Genomic DNA, 16013 nt, shown 5'->3' on the forward strand with positions numbered 1-16013 from the left:
TGAGAACCCTACAGGATGTTGCGTCTGACAACTCTACTTATAAGGAGAAGAGTTGGAATCAGCAAAAAAAAAAAAGTTAATTAAAATGTAAGTAAACCAAAAAAGATAAATCAGCTGAAAAATGAGAGCTGGTCCACAGAACTGCTGAGAGTCAGAGATGGCTAAATGAATAGCCTCAACATTATCCCCTCCTGCAATTAAGAAAAGAAAGCCAATGCAACATGAAAGGATAATTTCCTAGCCACGGCCTTGTATCCAACTCTGTTTCCATTACATTATTAAAAATGGGATTTTCCCACTTCCTTATTGCTAAACGTAGCCCAAGTTTGATGGGTAAGGCTTTCATATTTCGTTTCAAGCTTTGCTATTAATTAAAAAATAAGAGCCAGAAATTTTGGATGAAATTTTCTTCTGCATAAAGATTCTGTGCAGAGATCTTTTGTTCTAAATGACACTGAGAATCTTCCTTTCTTGACTGTTCTATCTAGTTGTATTCAGATTATGATTGATTCCTGATAAGAATCAATGGCAAAAAATATTTATTTTAAAAAGAATTGATAGTGGCATTGGTTGAACTCATTTTCACAATGTAAAGCATTAAAGAAACAGTTCAACATGTTTTCTAGACATAAATCTATGCCCTGTATACCAACACAACACAAACCCTCTATTGGAGCATCTTAAAAGTTCAGAAAAGTTTTTCTTTGTTTCCTAAAAGCTTACTTGTATTTTTAATGTTCCATAATGCTGCTCAGCAAGACTATTTAAAAGAAGAAGGCTCAAAATAGAAAAAAGGATGTTCAAAGTACGAAGTTTGAAAATAAAAATCCTTGGAACGCTAATACATTCTGTGACCAAAACAGATGCTAAGTTATACAGAAAAACTGTTAATTTTGATCCAATAATAAAATCGAATTTTGAAAAAAAAATCCTGTGGAAATGGGGTAGCTAAGAGCTTTTAAATATATGTTGGTGGTACTTCAGATTAAGAGGATAAGCAATTGTGGCGATAGTCATAATAATTATCACTGAAAAATCTATTCAGCCTCAAAGAAGATGCCAAATAATCTTCCAGGCAAGTTATAATTAATCTTCAGCATGTCAGTAGGTTCCCTCTGTTAGCATTTCTGTGTGAATAGCCAGAGGGAAGGGTGCATCAAAGCATCATCATTCAGAAAACACTGGAGACTGGAAGATGAACATGTTCTTCAAATCCAATGCATTACTTGTCCTCTGATGCATAAAAGATTATTCAACTAGCTCCAGAAACAAGCCTAATTAAAGAGAGATTATTGAAAGACATGCACGTAACCCACCTAAAATTATATTGCAGAAAACATAGTTTGAAAAGAGTACAAACTGCTAATACAAAGATGGAGTGATGCTGAAGACAAATTACTGGAGGCACAACTTTGTTTAATGTTTGTGTAAATATTAACTAATTACACATACTTCTGCAATGAAGCCTTTCAATTTCATATTTATTGTAAACTGCTTCCCATAGTTTAAACAATAATTATTTTAAATTAGTAAAAGCAAGGGCAGAACTTGATTGAATAAATCACATAGATGAGCTATTGAGTTCTTATCCAGCCTCTTTTGACTTTAATGTACTTTCATGTCAACTGCATATTCTTGTACTTCTACCTGCCTGACGGTGAGAAATTCTTACTTCTCAAAATTGCTTTCAGAAAATATTTACTCAGCAGGCACACTACTAAAGAAATGGATATCCAAATGTTTGTAATTTAAAAGTATAACAAATTTAAGTTCTTTTCTGACACTCTGAGAAAAAGCTATTCTATTAAATGAATCATTTTGTAAAGAAATCTTATTAAAATAAGCTGTGGCCTCCATGCCAACTAGCATACTCAGCCACGCAATCCACATCCCCATTAGTGTTATAATGGTTCACTGTCATGGTAGGTGATTATGGGGAGGCTGACAAAAGAAGGGAAAGGAGACTGGACATAAAAAAATCAAAGAATCACAAGACCAGATGCGAATCCCTTAGCAGCTTATGTCATAAACTTAACCCAGATATCAAGAAACTTAGGAGGAAACATTTCAGTTTATTTGGGGACCCTGTCTTAATGGACTCACTGCAAATGAGAATAGGATGGAAGATTTCTTTTACAATTTCCAGGACTAATGTCAAAATAGGCAAGATAAAAATAATAATAATCAAGAGCTACATAGGTTTCAGTAAGGTGCCAATAATGCCAGTCTGCGGTAGATAAATTTTTTTGGAGTATTCTAGCATATTCAGATCAGCACATCCTGGAGAAGAATGGACTTATTCTGGTGACAAACCACTCAATTTTGCAATTGTCTACTTAAAACTAATTAGCTCAAAACACCCTTAATGGAAATGGCAAGCTCTTACTTTCTCAGAGTAAAATTATTAAGGCAGCCATGCACGATTTCCTCTTCTAGCATTTATTCATTCTTAGTTTATATTCTGTCCAATTTGTTTTTTCTAGATTGCAATAGGTGCCTAGTAATGTATTTATTCCTAGCAAAGTAAGGAGAGCAATTTATGCCCTCCTATTTAGCCCAAGGATTTACTTACTAATTATTCATTTCCTCTTTAAATTTGCCCAATATGTAGGTAGAAGCATATTTTCTTCCTGCTTCTCCATCAAACCATCCATCCTTACTATTCTGTACAGGTCCTGTTAGTGGTATTAAAGTCAGCAACGCTTATTATTCCCCTCTATGTTTCATTAGTACAAAGCAGGAACGGTGAGTTTCTGTTGTAGCTGTTGCTATTATTTTACTGTTGCTTCTTTTTTATTATAAATCCTTGTTTATTTATTTAGAACATTTATGGGAATGTTTACTCTTATGTACTGGGCTTTTGGTACTTCACCATGTGTGTTGCTGGAGAGTTAATGGCTCTCCAGCAACCCAGACAGGATGTCTCTGTTCCTGCAATTGGCCAACCTTGGGTGGCAAGCATGGGTTCAATCTGATTGGTTGCTACCAGAGGGTTTGGCTATATATTGTGGCGAGGTGCACCCCAGGTCCCCAGTACAGTTCCAGCTTAATAAAAGAATGAGTTTCTCTGTACTCAGCTGTGTGTCTTCATTCCTGCTCATCAGAGCCCACGACATAATATTTACATTGTTGTTGGTATTGCTATATTCCTGGCAAAAAGCATTAATTTACAAGCGATGATTGAAAGGGATTACACAGGTTTAATTTAAACCAGTGCAGATAATTTATCCAGGAAAAAAGATGAGTGACAAGTTGGGATTGCCACATTCAGGCCTCAAGTCCTTCTACAAGCTTACTTGATCTCACATGTAATCTTGGTTCATAAGAATTGGGTAGATCCAAACAAATGAACTAATGATTCCATCCATATTCTGTTACCAATGACAGATATTTTTTCTCCAATCCCATTATTTTCCAAAAAATGACGTTTGGCAGATATATACAAATCAGCTCTTTCCCAAATAACAGACTTGTGTGCTGGTGACCAGGACAAAATGTTGAAAAGAGGACTTTTGCCTTTTAGGACCATACACAGGGAAAGCTTTTCCCTATTATATTCTTAGGAATGTAATCTGATTTTTTGATACATACCCCGCAATGGACTTAAAGAACTTTTCCCCATCTTATGTTTTATTTTTGCAATGCAAATCTGGACCTGACTCCTTAGAGCTAAGTTTCATTGATTCATTAGGATCTGTTCCTAAATTATAGTACATCTTCAAGCTGTTGAAATATCACTTGTGAATGTTCTTTCCCTAGATTAAACATATATGTCTTCCTTAACTTTTTAAGTTTTAACATTATTTTTATGCATTGATGTTTTTTATTATGACACATAAAGCTAATACTTTATGAGACATTGGCTGAGCAGTGCTAATGATTTTTTTTAATCCTGGCACCATTCTAAAGGTTTTATCACTTGCTTTTCCAGAATTCTGAAGTAACAGTATTCTTCCACCTAGCCAGTTATTTTTGTTCATAAATGTTTGACCTTATAGGCATTCATTATTCATAGATCTGATAATGAGGCTATTTATGAGTTTTTCCATATGTCCCTGTCCCTGAGTCAACATTACTGTGTGCTGGCATAAATTGTGCTGTCCCCATTGCCAATCTCTCTTCTCTTTAATAAGACCAGCAGATAGCATTGTCAGTACTGATATAACGTGGCCCAAATTAAGGAAAGGAATGGATGGACTTCCCTGCCTTTGTTTTCCCATATATTAAGCATTACGTAAAGGTAAAGGTTCCCCCGCACATGTGTGCTAGTCATTTCCGACTTTAGGGGCTGGTGCTCATCTCCGTTTCAAAGCCGAAGAGCCAGCGCTTGTCCGAGGATGTCTCCGTGGTCATGTGGCCGGCATGACTAGATGCCAAAGGCGCACAGAATGCTGTTACCTTCCCACTGTAGTGGTCCCTATTTTTCTACTTGCATTTTTACGTGCTTTCGAACTGCTAGGTTGGCAGAAGCTGGGACGAGTAACAGGCGCTCACTCTGTTATGCGGCACTTGAGATTTGACCCGCCAAACTGCCAACCATCTGGTCGACAAGCTCAGCGTCCTAACCCACTGAACCACCACATCCCTTTTTTTAAGCATTAATTATTGGTAGGTAAAATAATTCTGATCACTCTTTAGTATGTAGTGGGGTAAGGTTGCATGACTGTGTGTTCTGGGAAAAGCACATGGATTGCACTGTTAGTAAACTGAGAAGTTATAGGCACTAAGGGAAGCCAGAGGGGAAAGCTACAGGAAGCTCTCCATGTGCTCCTGCTTGGTCCATCTCCTCCTCTACTCTTTTTTAAAAAAAATATGTTTTATTGATTTTTAACATAATCGCCTTAATATTTGGTAAACAGCATGTTGTCTGGGTTAGTATTTAGAAAACAATCAAAAACAATTAATTTCTATAATTCTATAGTCCATATAATGACTTTGCTTGATTTTCTCTTCTTCCAATAATATTCTCTTTTGCCATCCTTAAATTAATACAGTTCTTATTATTTGAATAAATGACAATTAAATATAAACATTTTTCTCATGTTTCTGCAAATAGTAACCACATCAATATAAAGCTTCTTTTCTATTTGATCATCTTGATTGTCTTGTCATAGATCCTGTTTACGGAATTCTTATTTAAACTTCTTTTCCCCACAATATTCAAAGAATTCTTACTGGTTAAGATTTTCTTGAAATTAGTTACACTTAAGTATTTAAATCTTTTTTCTCCTACAATCCATCCCAACACTTTTACATTTCTCATATCTTAAAAAAGGGGGGGCAGAGAAAACTTTTCTTTTATATAAACCATCCCAACATTTTTATGTTTCTCATGTCAAAAGATAAAACACAAAAGAAAAAAAAAAGAAAAAAATACTATGTTACTTGAGGGGTTCATCCCTCTTAAACTAATCATTTATATCCAAAATTTTCTATTTTTTAAACCATATTCAAATAGATGTTTAATTTTTAAATATTCCCTCTGGTAAATCCCATCATCTAATTTCTTAATTCTCACTTCAGACCTTTTTTTTTGCCAAACATCTCTCCTGATCAATATGCTTCTCTGAATCAAAGAATCTTTCTATAATCTTAAAAATGTTGTTGCAGGTACAAAAGGCAAAATACGTAAGATGTTTTTATAGGAAGGTTTCAACCTTTCATATTCATTGAGAATCTTTTCCTTCCTTCCTTCCTTCCTTCCTTCCTTCCTTCCTTCCTTCCTTCCTTCCTTCCTTCCTTTATCATTTTTTTTGTCTCTCAAGTTCTCGTAGTTCTCCTGGCAGAATCCATTTTGTCAAAACTTTTTTCTTGTCCTCAAACTTATTTTGTAATCTTAGGTTTCCTTTTCCATGTCCAGTATTTCCTGTAAGTTTTTTTTCCATCTGGGTTAAATCATACTTTCTTCTATTGTTAAGTTTCATCTTGAAACCTCTCTCCTCTGTCTCATATTCAGTTGTCTGTTTTTTCTGTTCACTTTCTGTTTTCATTTTCTGAGAATTTTTGGGTTGTAAAGTTAAATTGGAGATGAGTTCATCTTATTTTTAATTTCCTCGTGGTTTGAGATCATTGTTGTTTGGATTAGTTGAAGCATAGCATAGATCTCCTTCTGGAAAGTATTTGTTTTTTCCTGGCATATTCTTTCTGCAGATCTCTGGTTTTCAATGATGGTTAAAAATCAGGATTTTCCTTTCTCTGCAGACAGATTTACAGTCACAGTTGAGTTGGTATTTGTAACCCAGAAAGGTCAATCCTTTTTCTTTTTGAGTTTATAATTCTCACTTTGTAGATAGCCCAAAATGTTTTCTTTCTTTTTTGTCACAGCTGTTCTCTGTTATTAAGACATTGAAGGTCATCAAAAACAAGTCATCTTTTCCTGGGCTTTGCCAGTCCCTGTAATAAAGCAACTGCTGCTGTTTATTTTCATCCATCACTAGATGTCAGCACCAATCAGTAATAGACAATTGTTTATTTCTATTTTCATGATTTAAAAGGAAAATCTTAACAGATTCCACCAATTTCAAACATCCAAATTAAGTCTTATATTAATTTCATTTCAGTATATTTTTGTTCCCCGTGAAAAGTTTAATTTGCCACTTCCATCTGTTGGAGAGTGGGGCAGAGATCCCCCCCTTCTTGCTTTTGGAGGCTTTTTGCTTCTTGGAGTTTTTCTTTCTTTTTTCCAGGAAATCAATTTTCAAGTAGAAGAGAGAATATCACTGTTCTTACCCAGTTCTAAACACGTTGTTTACAGTCAGCTTAAAATAGTGCTTTTGGGCTTTGGCTGCTTGTAGCTTGGGCTAGAGTCTGAAGTTAAGCTAGCCTTTCTCCTGCTGGTTTCTGGAGGGCTTTTCCCAAACTGATCGGATCAACCGCCATCTCTCTGCAATCGGCAGGACTTCCTTCTTTCTTTGTTGCCTTTACAGGGCAACTTCAGGCCCATTTAGGGTCCTCTAGCAGGCAGAAATCAGCCATAGGGTGCAGAGCCCTGTGATCCCTCAGCTGCTGAGCTACTGCGCAAAACCAGAAGCCCATTCTCCTCCTCTACTCTTATGACTTGTCATCCAGACTGTCTAGTGCTCTTCTGAAAAAGCATTAGATCCATGTTTAACAATAACTGTCAGACCAAAGGTGAAGACGGGGAAGGGCAAGTGAAAAGGCATTTCTAAGGGTGAGCAAGCTCCATCTTCAGTTACTACTATAAACAAATATCAGAGCAAGCAGTGATCATCGGACCCAGTTTTCATAATTAACAGAAGCTAGAAGTAGCTAGAGGACAGCTATAAAGAACATGCAGTTCTGATTGGTCCATATGTAATAACAAAAGTATCACCGTGACACCCAGGACTGCCAAAGCAGAAATGGAGTAGGCAAAATAGTATTGCCATCTCTCCAAGAGTCATGTAACTGTGATGTGCACAAGTAGCGTGGGAAGTGCAGTATCATCATACTGACTATACAGGTTTTGACCAATCAAAGCATAGCTGTAGCTCTTAAGAGTCTTTAAAGAGTGACATGACACTCCTTTTTGGCAGAAGCAATAGGAAACCGGTAATCTAACCGACGATGAGATAACAGAAATAGCATTACACAATTGGCAAAAACTTGCTCTTTTTTCTGTTTTAAATCAAACCTCTATGCAACACAGGACTAGAATATTAGGGTGTTGTTGGTTTTTTGCAATACAAATGCTCTTTGAAAAGAGAGCTAAACACATATAAGACATGGCAAACACAATGTCCGGCACCAGTAAAGTATTATGTCAAAATATATAGGACTGTAGAAGCCGGTATCCAGTGTCCTCCACAATTTAAGTAAAATGTGTATGGGAAGCAGTGAATGGAAAGGGAGACTGTGCACAAAGTAACCTAAAATTGTCTATTGGACAATCTCCTGAATTCATTAGTTTTCCTAACTGCACTGAATGGCTTCTTGCTAAACTTCTTGCTAAACATTACTGTCTATTTTATTCACTAATTCATGGTGGTTTAGTCAATGAATTTTGCCCTTGGTGTTGATCCTTATGTTTCTATTTATGCACCATTTAGCAGTTCTATAACGTTTTATTAAACCACAATTTCTTTTTATATCCAAATCAGACAATTTTGCAATAACCTATTTCTAAACACAGGCATGAAATTTGGCACCACAAATTCTAGCTGCATGTCTCAGTTAATAGGGAGAGAATAATTTACAGCATCCCAGTAAAGCTATAATGAGAAATTATGATTCAACAAATCATAGAAGTATTACATTATAGACTGGGGAAAAACCCATTACATTTACACATTATTATTTTTCTAAAAATTGGTTTATTTAATAAGCCACAATAAACTATGTTCACACAACATGCTAAGTTAAAATCAACTAATACTATGATCTTTTATGTGAGCGTGAACCCAATTGCAGAATGGAGGAATAACAAAATAGAAAATGTGCAGAGCCCAATTCTCAGTGCTGCTTTAATGAACTTTAATGAACTGTGAGTAATGTTAGATTAATTCCTCTCTTTTAGCTACTTACATCAAATATGTTCTTATACACATAAAACTGGGATGGGAATAATACCCTTCACATCATAGAGAAAGTAGAAGATAAAAAAATACAAATAATAGCAATAGAATAGTCTTTGCAATCAATCAGATCGTGACATTCAGAGCAATCAGATTTCCCATGCTCAAATATATCAAACTGCAATTGCTTTTCCACCCCCAAATATTTCACGTCACAATTGCTGTTATGTACTATTTTAAGCATCTGAGCATTTCTTTTGATATTTGCAGTTGTTTTTTTATTCCAACAAATATGCTCTGGCTGAAAAAGGAGAAAACCCAGATAGTAGAGTAATGTATGTATATCCTCTAAGAACAGGACACTGCAATTACAATAGTTAAAACTTCATTAGCATATTAAAAACTGGATTTTTAGTGCTCTATGAGCTTGGTTGTTTGTTTGCAGATGTTACCAACCAGGTAACATCGTCATTGCTAGTGAGTGCAGTTTCATCTGGGAAACTGTGAACATCCTAGACCAAGCTAAATCCAAAAGATGGTAGGAAATCCCCAGAAGCTTGGCATTCAGACAAATCACTCATCAATGGACACATAGAGATAAATCATATTTACATATTATTCAAAAGAGAGAATTAAAAAAAACCCTAAGAAGACCAAACACATCTTCTCCAGCAACCAACACCCAGATACGCAGGGATTAACCAGAGACAATAAAAAAAAATACTCTAATCAGGAAATTACCAAGGAGAAAAACCACACCTCCACCAACACTGGCAAAGTTTGGTATAAAAACAGGGACCAAATCCCACATTCACTAGAAACGGTGGTGGGATTCAAATATGTGAACAACCAGTTCTCTGTGTGGATGCCATTTCTGGAAGTCCATTCTGGGCCTGGGCAACAAAAAAATTAGCTATCGGTTCTGCCGAAGTGGTGCAAACTGGCTGAATCCCACCACTGAGTAGAACCGATGATGTTACCTAGTCAAGTAATGAAATGTCTGCAAGCAAACAAGCATGTACAGAGAGTGCCGAGGATTAAGCTTCTATTAGATATTAAAAAACAGTCTGCACATTAAGCAAGCCATTGCTGCATTACCAATTTTAATAATGCTACTCTTTTTGCTTGTGAAATAATGGATTTACTACCAGGCCAACTATGAATTAAGATCAGCCACGAGAAGAAATGTTTTTAAAAATGTTCTCCAGTCATTTTTTTCCTACCTCAGGAAAAGGTGAGCAGGTGTTCTTATCCCACCTGTACATACCTGAGTTGGGAAGCTTGTAATGGGAAACCAGGACAAACTCCTTTTGAAAGAGCCTAGGTGTTTGTGTCCTCCGCTGAAGGGAAAAATAGCAACTGCAGCTTGCTGTCTGGGTATCTGTTTACCAGCTACACCACTCTGTTTCAGATGTGCTAAGGGATATGTAGATGTGGGAAGAAGGAGGCTCCTTGAGAATTAAATGTTTGATTAAAGAAACAGGAAAGAAGCCGAGGCATGATTCATAGAGGCAAGCTTCTCTTCTTTCTCAAGGGTTACTTTTGATGGGGAGGGATAACGTTGAGAGCAGAAGTTACCAAGAGGAAGACTCCAATAACTTTCTTTCCTTTCCTCTTTCCTGTTCAGCATCTGTGTGAACAGAGAAGAGAATCCTGTGAATTGATCTGTGTCTATCCTTCTTTGCTGACCTATAGTAATTGGGCAAAAGCACAGAGTGTGGAACTCTGGGTCAATTCAGACCTGAGCTCTGTTGAAGAAACACACCATCCTTTGCCCTTCAATTTAGTCTACTGAATATTGGACAATGGGAATTGTTATGTACTGGGCTTGTGGTGATATACCACGTGCGTTGCTGGAGCAGCTAACGGCTCTCCAGCAACCCAGACTAGCTGTCTCCTGTCCTGCAATTGGCTAGCCCCAGGCGGCAAGAGTGGGTTCAAACCTATTGGCTGCCGCTTAGGGGCTAGACTATATATTGTGGCTGATTGCAGCCCAAGTTCCAGTACAGTTCTAGCAAAAATAAAGTATGAGTTATCCTGTACTCGGCCTCGTGTCATCATTCCTGCACCCAAGAGCCCACTACTTAACAGGAATACTGATAACTTTTGGTGCCCCATGTATTGGTTGGGTTCACATAACTAGCCAATGTAGTCTGCTTAATTTAGGCTTAGAATGTTGTGCAAGCTCCACCATGAGGGTTTATGCCTCACTATGACTGAGCATGTTGCAAAAAGTGTTTTTCTCCAGGACCACCACAGTTGTGCTCAATAAATCATGATTAAACAAACTGAAATTAACAACTCGTGCAGATATAGTTTAACAACGATGGCAGTCCTTGGAAGCTCAATATTGCCAATCAGCTTTCAATTTTGTCAGTCTCTCAACCAGCCTTATAACTTAACTGCTTGACACTGGACCAGTCTGTTTTTCCATAATTCTGGATATCCCCCCAAGAAATGAGAAAGGAAAATTGAGAAAAAAAGTCTACCGTGAAAGATCAAGGTAGGTTAGCATAAAATCAATGATCAGCTTTTATTCAATTAAATGGACAATTTAGCAAATCATGTTTATATTGTTTCAAGGGAATATTTCAAGATGTTGAAGAGATTGGAATTAGAGTTGCTTTTTGTCTTAAACATTATAATTAACAAATTATTCATGTGATGTGCGTGTGCGTGTGTGTGTGTGTGTGTATACTTTAAATAATCCATTTATATGCCTCATTCCATTTTTATGATGTGGGACATCCCATTAAGGCATCATTCAGTGTGTCCTCCACATCAGCCACTTTATAAATTAGAAAGAGAAACGTACTAAAGGAATTTGGCAAGCAACTGAACTGCTCTTGCCTCAGTTCTACAAAGAGATGGTTCAAGTTAAAGAAGTGATCTTCTAGTCACTGTAGGTCCAATTACAAGAGTCAAGTGGACAATCAACCACTCTTCTATTGTGTTACAAAACTAAGCAGGTGAATTAATTTATTTTACTAATGTTAGAGTCTCTTAGGGCTCCAGGACTCATATGCTCTCAGGAGAGCTCTTTATCTCTCCAGCAGATTCTGGGAGAGTAGATTCTTAAGCCCTGGGTTGCTATGAGATTACTTGCTGTATGGACCCCACTCTAGGGTTGTCCAGTTGAGTAAGCTCCATCCTTTAACTGAAATAGGCATAGGCAGATCTCAGGTTTGGAAACAAACTCCAGGCCGGCATATGACTCATTAGTGAAGGAAATCCTAGCCTTCTTGGATTGAAGAAATGCCTGTATAACATGTTCTTGCAGCGGAGGCTTGCAGAACGACGGATCCAGCCTCTGCCGGCAGCAGAGGCTTGCAAAACGGTGGATCGAGCCTCTGCCAGCAGCAGAGGCTTGCAAAACGGTGGATCGAGCCTCTGCCGGCGGCGGAGGCTTGCAAAACGGTGGATTGAGCCTCTGCCGGTGGCGGAGGCTTGCAAAACGGTGGATCGAGCCTCTGCCGGCGGCGGAGGCTTGCAAAACGGTGGATCAAGCCTCTGCCAGCAGCGGAGGCTTGTAAAACGGTGGATCGAGCCTCTGCCGGAGGCTTGCTGAATGGCAGATTGAGCCTCTGCCAGCGGCGGATACTTGCAAAACGGTGGATCGAGCCTCTGCCGGCGGTGGAGGCTTGCAAAACGGTGGATCAAGCCTCTGCCGGAGGCTTGCAGAATGGCAGATCGAGCCTCTGCCGCCAGCGGAGGCTTGCAGAGAGGAGAGTGGCGGGCTGCGCCTCCGTCAAGGTAGCAGGAGCGCTTTGGGGAAGCCGCGCATGGCCAGTGGGAGGGGAAAGCTCTGTGCCGCCCATCTCTCCCTCTTTCTCTCCCGGCAGCTTCGGGGGTTCCCGACCGGGGCCTGCTCAGACTGCGCACGGTGGCTTCCCCTCTGCCACCCCTCGGCAAGATGTGCCCCAGTGAGCTTCTCCCGCGCCAGCAGAGGCTCAATCCGCCGTTTTGCAAGCCTCCGCCGCCGTGTGTGTGTGTGTGTGTGTGTGTGTGTGTGTGTGTGAGAGAGAGAGAGAGAGAGAGAGAGAGTCTTCATCCCAAAGCAGAAAGCAAGCTGAAACAAAGAGAGGGAGACTGTAAGGAGGGCGAGATCAGCGGGGGCTGAAAAACGCCAAATCTCGAGTCTTCATCCCAAATACTTGCCTTCTGCAATGCAAGCAACTGGGACAGCTCAGCAGAGGGAATGGGTGCACGCGGAGAAACGCAGATTCCCTGTGCGCCCTTGCAAGATATGGCGGTGCTTCAGGGAAGTAACTGGGATGGCTCAGCAGAGGGAATGGGCATTTCTCCGCACGCGCTGATCAGTGGGTGTGGAGAAACGCCGAATCTCGAGTCTTCGTCCCAAATGCAGAAAGCAAACTGAAACAAAGAGAGGGAGACTGTAAGGAGGGCGAGATCAGCGCAGGCTGAGAAACGCCGATCTCGGAGGGAGCAGGGCGGCTGCATGTCTCCCCTTAGGCTCCACTGTTCTGTCAAGCGTGTTGTTTTGCACGTCCTTCTTTGCGGCTCCGAGTTTTTTCTTTTGTGAGGGAACCGTTTCCGAGTGGTTCTTTCACTGTTTCAGGTTGCCGACCCCTGGTATAGGTATATATGTTGACAGTAATAAGAATCGTAAATGCACAAATGGAAGAATGGATGGTAAAGGTGATGGAATTAGTGGAAATAAAATTGATTGTTTTAAATAACTTCTGAACTTGCAGACTTCCGGTTTTGCGTGGTAGCGACTGGTCGCAGACTTACAGATTCTCTGCACCCCCACAGCTAATGTCACCCTGTGACTTACACCTAAATGGGTGTAAGTTGCCCCGGAGAGGCGACAAAGAAAGAAGGGTGCTCCAGCAATTCTGGAATGGCAGTGGCCATTCTGTTCGACTTGGGGAAAGCCTTCTAACCCGACAGAAGAAAAGCTGGCCGTATTGCATCGACCAGCACAAGCTACTAGCAACTGAAGTCCAAAAGCACTAACCAGCACAACTGTGAACAGCGTGCTTGAAACTGGGTGAGGAATTCACTCTTCTCTTTTCTATTTTACATTTAATTTCCTGGAAAAGATCCCCAAGAAGCAAAATACCTCCGAAAGGGAAGAAGGGGGATTTCTGCTCCATCCTTATACTAACAGAAGCGGCAAATTAATCTTTTTATGGAGGATCAAAATATATGGAAGTGAAATAAATATAAAACCTGAAACTTAAAACTTAAATCTGGATAAATTTAAAATTGTTTGAATGTTAAGACTCTTATTCAAAAGATAATTGTTCTTTTTGGAAATTGAAAAACAGATAGTTGCTGACACCTAGTGGCAGATGAAAAATATGACAGCTATGACTTTAATATAAGTCCTGACAAAATCTGGGAAAAGCTAATCTGTGCTTGGGACCTTCAAAGCTTTAACTACTAAGAACAGCTGTGACAAAAAAGACAATAATCTGAGCTGTAGACAAAGAGAGAATTATAAATTTAAAAAAAAAATCTTTTTTGAACTATTTGGAATACAAATATCTATCTAATTGGGACTCTAAAGCTATTTGCCAAGAAAAGAAAGGAAGAGAAAAACTTAAATTTTTAGCTATCATGAATTTGTAGAAAGAACATATCAAGAAAACATAAATACTTCACAGGAGGAGATATATACTATACTACAACTAATTCATACAACGATAACTTTAAACCACAAAGAAATCCAAAACAACTTTGAAAATATAAATCAATCTATTTCCACTTTAACTCTACAACAATAAAAATTCCCATAAAACAACAACAGAGAAGGAGCAGATAAAACAGATAAATGGATATAGAATTGAGAATAGAGACTTAAACATTGAACTTAACAAAACAAGGAAACATGATTTAATCCTAGTGGGGGGGGGGAAAAATCACAAGAATCGGAAAAAACAACTTAAATCCCTTAAGACTACAAAATAAATCTGAGGACAAGAAAACAGATTGGATAAAATGGACTGTAGAGATGTCAGGAACATTGGAGAGAAAGGAAATGATATGAGAAGCGGAGAGAAAGAAAAAAAATTTTTTCAACAAACATGGAAAGGCAGAAGTCCCATACAAAGATACTTCTCCTAATTTACTTTTTATATCTACAGCAACATTTACGAACATACAGAAAAACTTTTTGATTCAGCAAAATACATTGATTAAGAAAGACACTGGGCAAAAGAAAAAGACTAAAGTGGAAACTAAGAAAATAGATGATGGGACTTAACCAGAGAGAATACTTTAAAAAGAAATATTTGTTTGAATATGGTTAAAGAAATAGAAACGATGAATTCCCTAAATATAATATAGTATGTTTTTTTCCCTTTTTTGTTCTCTTTCTTGATATGAGTAATATAAAAAAGTTGAAATGACTTAGATAAAGGAAACGTTTTAGATATTTAAATGTGATTGAATTTAAGAAAATTATAATGGATAAAAATGTTTTGAATAAGAGTTAAAGGACTAAATGACTAGATGTATTAAATGGAATGTTTAAAGATTAAACATATTTTTAATTATGGTTAAAAAGAATAAGAAATGTAGGAAATAAATACATATTAGCTTAGGAGTGATATATACTTTAAGTAGTATGTTATTTTTTATGTTTCTTTACTCTTGCTTTTCTTTCCTTTTTTCTACTGTTTTATCTATTCCTTAAGAAATGTCAAAGTGTGAGATGGTTCATATGGAAAAATAGAAATTCTTAAATGTAATTAATTTTTGAGAATATCTTAACCAGTAAGAATATCTAGAATTTGGTGGGAGAAGCAAATTAAAATAAGGATTGTAACAGGATCTAAGATAAGGCAACCAGAATGATTGGATAGAAAAGAAATATTATATTGATGTGATTATTATTTTTAGGACTATTGGGAAAATAATGTATATATATTTAATTGTTATCTATCAAAACAATAAGAATTGTATTAACTCAATGTTTGCAAAAGAGGATATTTTGGGAAAAGAGGAAATCAACTAAAACTATTATGTGGATTATGGATTATAGAATTCAATTGTTAGTGATTGTTTTACAAATGTAACCCAGACAACCCACTGTTCACCAATTATTAAGTGATTTATGTTTTTAAAAAACCAATAAAATATTTTACAATAATAGTAACTTCTGGATTTTTTGTTCAATATTGAAAAAATGCAACTCTAATTATTAGAATAAAATAGTTATTATAGATATGGCTTGAAATATTCTGAAATGTAGAGCAGAAGCTTGAGGTTGTAATTCTTTTTGTATTTTACTGCACTGAAAAATGTTGGAAGTCACTTTTTTTTTAACTTTCTTTGCAGTCCTCTCTTTCTTTGTCTTAGTTCTCTAACTTGTGTTTCTTTTTGTATTTTTATCTTATAATGAAACTTAATAAAATCTATAAAAAAGGTTAGATTGTATAGGATCTGCTGGAAATGTTTGCTTTAGGAAGTTGAGCTCTCTGTATACAATTTTAAAAAATAGTATGTAGCCCGATAATTCATTGATGATTT

The sequence above is a fragment of the Vipera ursinii genome (genome assembly GCF_947247035.1).
Source record: "Vipera ursinii genome assembly, chromosome: 3".
NCBI lineage: Eukaryota > Metazoa > Chordata > Lepidosauria > Squamata > Viperidae > Vipera > Vipera ursinii.